At 50.4% G+C, this 5000-nt stretch overlaps 3 non-coding genes across 3 annotated transcripts in view; all 3 read right to left on the bottom strand.

The window, feature by feature from the left end:
- Positions 1–319, bottom strand: part of LOC142985677 (large subunit ribosomal RNA) — a 3926-nt gene extending 3607 nt beyond the window's left edge. Inside the window, exon 1 of the ribosomal RNA XR_012960228.1 lies at positions 1–319. This exon is cut by the window's left edge and continues 3607 nt beyond it. This is a non-coding gene — a ribosomal RNA (large subunit ribosomal RNA).
- A 493-nt stretch (positions 320–812) lies between these two features.
- Positions 813–969, bottom strand: LOC142985675 (5.8S ribosomal RNA). The gene has a single exon (XR_012960226.1). It is a non-coding gene; the product is annotated as a 5.8S ribosomal RNA (ribosomal RNA).
- A 452-nt stretch (positions 970–1421) lies between these two features.
- LOC142985719 (small subunit ribosomal RNA) lies at positions 1422–3323 on the bottom strand. The gene has a single exon (XR_012960266.1). It is a non-coding gene; the product is annotated as a small subunit ribosomal RNA (ribosomal RNA).
- Between the last annotated feature and the right edge of the window lie 1677 nt (positions 3324–5000).

Genomic DNA, 5000 nt, shown 5'->3' on the forward strand with positions numbered 1-5000 from the left:
TACCACCCACTTAGGGCTGCACTCTCAAGCAACCCGACTCTAAGGAGAGTCCCTCTCGCCACGGTCCTCCGTCGCTACGGGCCTGGCACCCTCTGCGGGAAAACGGCCCCGTTCAAGACGAACTTGGACAGGAGCGACCGCGACGAGAAAGCGGAACCTCCCGAACACCACATCTCCCGCCGCCTGAACAACGGCGGGATTCAGTGCTGGGCTTCTTTCCTGTTCGCTCGCCGCTACTAAGGAAATCCTAGTTAGTTTCTTTTCCTCCGCTTACTAATATGCTTAAATTCGGCGGGTGATCCTCCCTGATCTGAGGCCAACGATAAAAAAATGAGGCAGACGCGATATCCGTCAGCGTTACGACGACGCAACCGTCCCGGAGGAACGACGACGGCGTCGATGCGCTCTTCGGACGTCGAGTCCGCCTACTGTGTGTATTGCGCGAAGACCGCGACGATATTAAATCACTCACGACACATAACACGGTGCGTGCGTACACACACGCTCAACCCTCTCTATACATACACCGCCATGCGGCAAAAGTATTTCGAAGAGTCGAGCGCGCCGCTAGCGTATATGTGCGCGATATGAGATATTTCGCATATCATGCACTGTCCGCAGGCGGCACACCGCCGGTCGTTCGACAACGTTTGTGTAAACGTCGTCGCATGATCATCATCACAATCGACACGTGTGTGGTTCATCGTTGATATTTAAACGGACATTGGGACGAGGACTATTAGTCGACGTCACAATGAACCGTCATGTGCGCCCCCGTAAGGGCGCAATGTGGCATTTGTATTTTATACAGCCGGCCCTCAGACAGGAGTGGTCCTGGATGTGTCTCCACGGACCGCAATGTGCGTTCGAAATGTCGATGTTCAAATGTGTCCTGCAGTTCACACTATGACGCGCAGTTAACTGCGTTCTTCATCGACCCGCGAGCCAAGTGATCCACCGTCCAGGGTAATAGTTTTTACACCACTACCGCATGGATAATATTGTGTGTGTTAAATGTTACAAGTTACAAATGTTACATATGTATGTACATACATATATTATGTTTGTGGTATAACGATACACGACACACGATACAAGCGCGCCTACCGCAACAATGACGCTCTCGCGTGTTCTCGTTATGTGCGTTCGATTGACGAGCGCTCTCGTCGAGGTATCAACTCGTGGTAGCGGATTTGTATACCAGTCTACGTTGAAGTTACGACGAGCGCGACGCGAGATACGTTCGTCGGGTGGCGGCGCGAGATGCGCCACCCACCGTCGAACAGAGTCTCTTTTTTGAGTTTTGGGTGTTTAGGATATATAAATATTATCATCACCATCATCGTCCATCATCGTTCATCGTGTGTGTGTGTGTGCACAACGACAACAAAAACAGCGCGACGACAACAACGACAACACGTTAATGATCCTTCCGCAGGTTCCCCTACGGAAACCTTGTTACGACTTTTACTTCCTCTAAATGATCAAGTTTGGTCAACTTCCCAGCAACGCCGACGGCCGTGAAGCCACCGCGTGTCGGTCCGAAGACCTCACTAAATCATTCAATCGGTAGTAGCGACGGGCGGTGTGTACAAAGGGCAGGGACGTAATCAACGCGAGCTTATGACTCGCGCTTACTAGGAATTCCTCGTTTATGGGGGATAATTGCAAACCCCAATCCCCAGCACGAAGGAGTTTCAGCGGGTTGCCCGGGCCTCTAGGCCAGGGAGAACATGCTGATTCCTTCAGTGTAGCGCGCGTGCGGCCCAGGACATCTAAGGGCATCACAGACCTGTTATTGCTCAATCTCGTGCGGCTCGAAGCCGCCGGTCCCTCTAAGAAGAATTTTAATACGTCGCCAGTGAGTTGCGTGACGGAGCCACGCACACCTAAATGACGACGCCTATTTAGCAGGCTAGAGTCTCGTTCGTTACCGGAATTAACCAGACAAATCGCTCCACCAACTAAGAACGGCCATGCACCACCACCCACCGAATCAAGAAAGAGCTGTTAATCTGTCAATCCTTCCGGTGTCCGGGCCTGGTGAGATTTCCCGTGTTGAGTCAAATTAAGCCGCAGGCTCCACTCCTGGTGGTGCCCTTCCGTCAATTCCTTTAAGTTTCAGCTTTGCAACCATACTCCCCCCGGAGTCCAAAATCTTTGGTTTCCCGGAAGCTGCCCGCCGAGCCATTGTAGTAACGTCGGCGGATCGCTAGATGACATATTTACGGTTAGAACTAGGGCGGTATCTAATCGCCTTCGAACCTCTAACTTTCGTTCTTGATTGATGAAAACACCTTTGGCAAATGCTTTCGCTGATGTTCGTCTTGCGACGATCCAAGAATTTCACCTCTAACGTCGCAATACGAATGCCCCCAGTTATCCCTATTAATCATTACCTCGGAGTTCTGAAAACCAACAAAATATAACCGAGATCATATTCTATTATTCCATGCACGAAATATTCAAGCAGCATTTTGAGCCCGCTTTGAGCACTCTAATTTGTTCAAAGTAAAATTGTCGGCCCACCTCGACACTCACCGAAGAGCACCGCGATAGGATTTTGATATTGAACCGGCGTATTACCGCCGGCTCACCGACGATATGCTCCGCAGACGTGTCAGTATCACCGCGGATGCGGTGCACCGACAGCGCGGCGCACAAATGCAACTACGAGCTTTTTAACCGCAACAATTTTAGTATACGCTATTGGAGCTGGAATTACCGCGGCTGCTGGCACCAGACTTGCCCTCCAATTGTTCCTCGTTAAAATATTTAAAGTGTACTCATTCCGATTACGAGGCCTCGTAAGAGTCCCGTATCGTTATTTTTCGTCACTACCTCCCCGTGCCGGGAGTGGGTAATTTGCGCGCCTGCTGCCTTCCTTGGATGTGGTAGCCGTTTCTCAGGCTCCCTCTCCGGAATCGAACCCTGATTCCCCGTTACCCGTGACAACCATGGTAGTCGCAGAAACTACCATCGAAAGTTGATAAGGCAGACATTTGAAAGATGCGTCGCCGGTACTGGACCATGCGATCGGCAAAAGTTATCCAGATTCATCAAAATTAACGACTTCAGACGCGGGGCCCTCCGTCGATTGGTTTTGATCTAATAAAAGCACTCATCCCATCACTGGTCAGAGTTCTGATTGCATGTATTAGCTCTAGAATTACCACAGTTATCCAAGTAACTGAGTAAGATCTAAGGAACCAAAACTGATATATTGAGCCATTCGCGGTATCGCCTTAATACGGCTTGCACTGAGACATGCATGGCTTAATCTTTGAGACAAGCATATAACTACTGGCAGGATCAACCAGGGAGCTATCGAATAGAACACGCGCTCGTAGCGCGCACTCCGTCGATCCCGCGCGTCGACGATCCTAGATCACGCCGACGCGTTACGGGCGAGCTCTGTAAAACGTACACACAACACGCACATGTAAATAAATATTTATATGTAGTGTTGTGCGCACATAGAGAGTTTGGGGTCGCCGACGGGCGAACGTTTGAAACGGTTGTATCTCAAACACGTCAAACGTCCGCTGCCCGCCTGCATTTTCAGGACACACTGACGTGGCCCCAATTGGGAACGTTCGTACCGAGACGCGTTCACATTTTATTTAAAAAAACGTTTAACACAATACGGATGTGAAACAATCACGATTCCGCCCGGTGTCTATAGAGTAATGCCTCGCTAGATAGAGGTGTAAGTATAATTTTTCTCGGGACCGCTTCGATTCTATACGGACTCGTGCATAAACAACGGTCCGTCGGCCCACACAGTTAAAGAGATTCATCTATCTCTCTCGTTTTATCCGAGAGAATACGAGAGACGACGACGACGACGACGACGACGACGATAGTCGAGTCGTCCTGTCTGTCTGTAACGACGCGACTTTATTACATATATACATAGGTAGCAAAGTCTAGCGTCGTCTCTTTCTCGTACTCTCTATTATCGAACAAACGAGAGTGATGATAAATATTTATGATAGAGCGGACAACGAATAAGAACGCGTTGTCGCCCTAGCCTGCACAGCGGCGGCGCACGAACGAACGAACGAACGAACGAACGAACGAATGCACACTCACGGACGGTACACGAACGAGAGTCGAGAGAGTGTTTTCTTATAGCAAAGATTTTATTCGTCGCGTCGAAAACACTCCGCCGCGGTCAAGCACATACATCACTCTCTACTCGTGATAATCGTACAACTACTTCGTGTGTGCACATATGTTGCTGTGTAGAGTAGAAACACACATGACAACACTAGCACACAGTCCAATTCGTAGACGATTATAACACATAACACATATATATGCACACCGTTTTTTTTTGTTTTCTTTCGGGGTGCATATATATGTGTTTTTCGTGATGATGCGCGCCCGCCGCCCGTCAACAACACAGAGTCGAGTCGCCGAAGTGAGACAACAAACGACGGAGACTGACTCTATGTTGTGAAACAGCTCTATCTCGCGCTCGCACTCGCCGCCGATCGTCGTTTGTCGTGAAACAAATGACGATCGCACCGCTGTACACATATGTCAAATCGTAGAGTCTGTGTCGTCGGGTTTGCGCGTTTCGCCGTGTGTGTGTACATAATAATATACATATGTGTGTTCGACGAGCAGGATTTTGTTTTTGTCCTGTCGATGACACAATTACCCAGACCTCCGACGCCTCACCCCTCACCCCCCCCAGGCCAAGAGGGGAGGGGGGAGCGGGGGGGGGGGGGCTTAATTTGCTGAATATAGGAGGGTTTTTTCAGTAGTCGGATCGGCAGGGTATTATTACAGTGATAGCGGGTAGACGGGGAGGGAGAGGGGGAGCAAAGGGGTTCAAGGGGGCGGTGGGTGATTAAGGGGAGGGGAGGGGGGAGGGTAGAGGTAGTGCTATGGTGCGTCATTGTGTGATCGTATATTGATTGCAGGAGGGGGTGCATGCGAGCACCCCCCCCCCTCCCCGGTCTTATCACCCCCCCCCCTCCCCCTCCCCC

Source organism: Anticarsia gemmatalis, chromosome 30 (assembly GCF_050436995.1).
Source record: "Anticarsia gemmatalis isolate Benzon Research Colony breed Stoneville strain chromosome 30, ilAntGemm2 primary, whole genome shotgun sequence".
Classification (NCBI taxonomy): Eukaryota; Metazoa; Arthropoda; class Insecta; order Lepidoptera; family Erebidae; genus Anticarsia; species Anticarsia gemmatalis.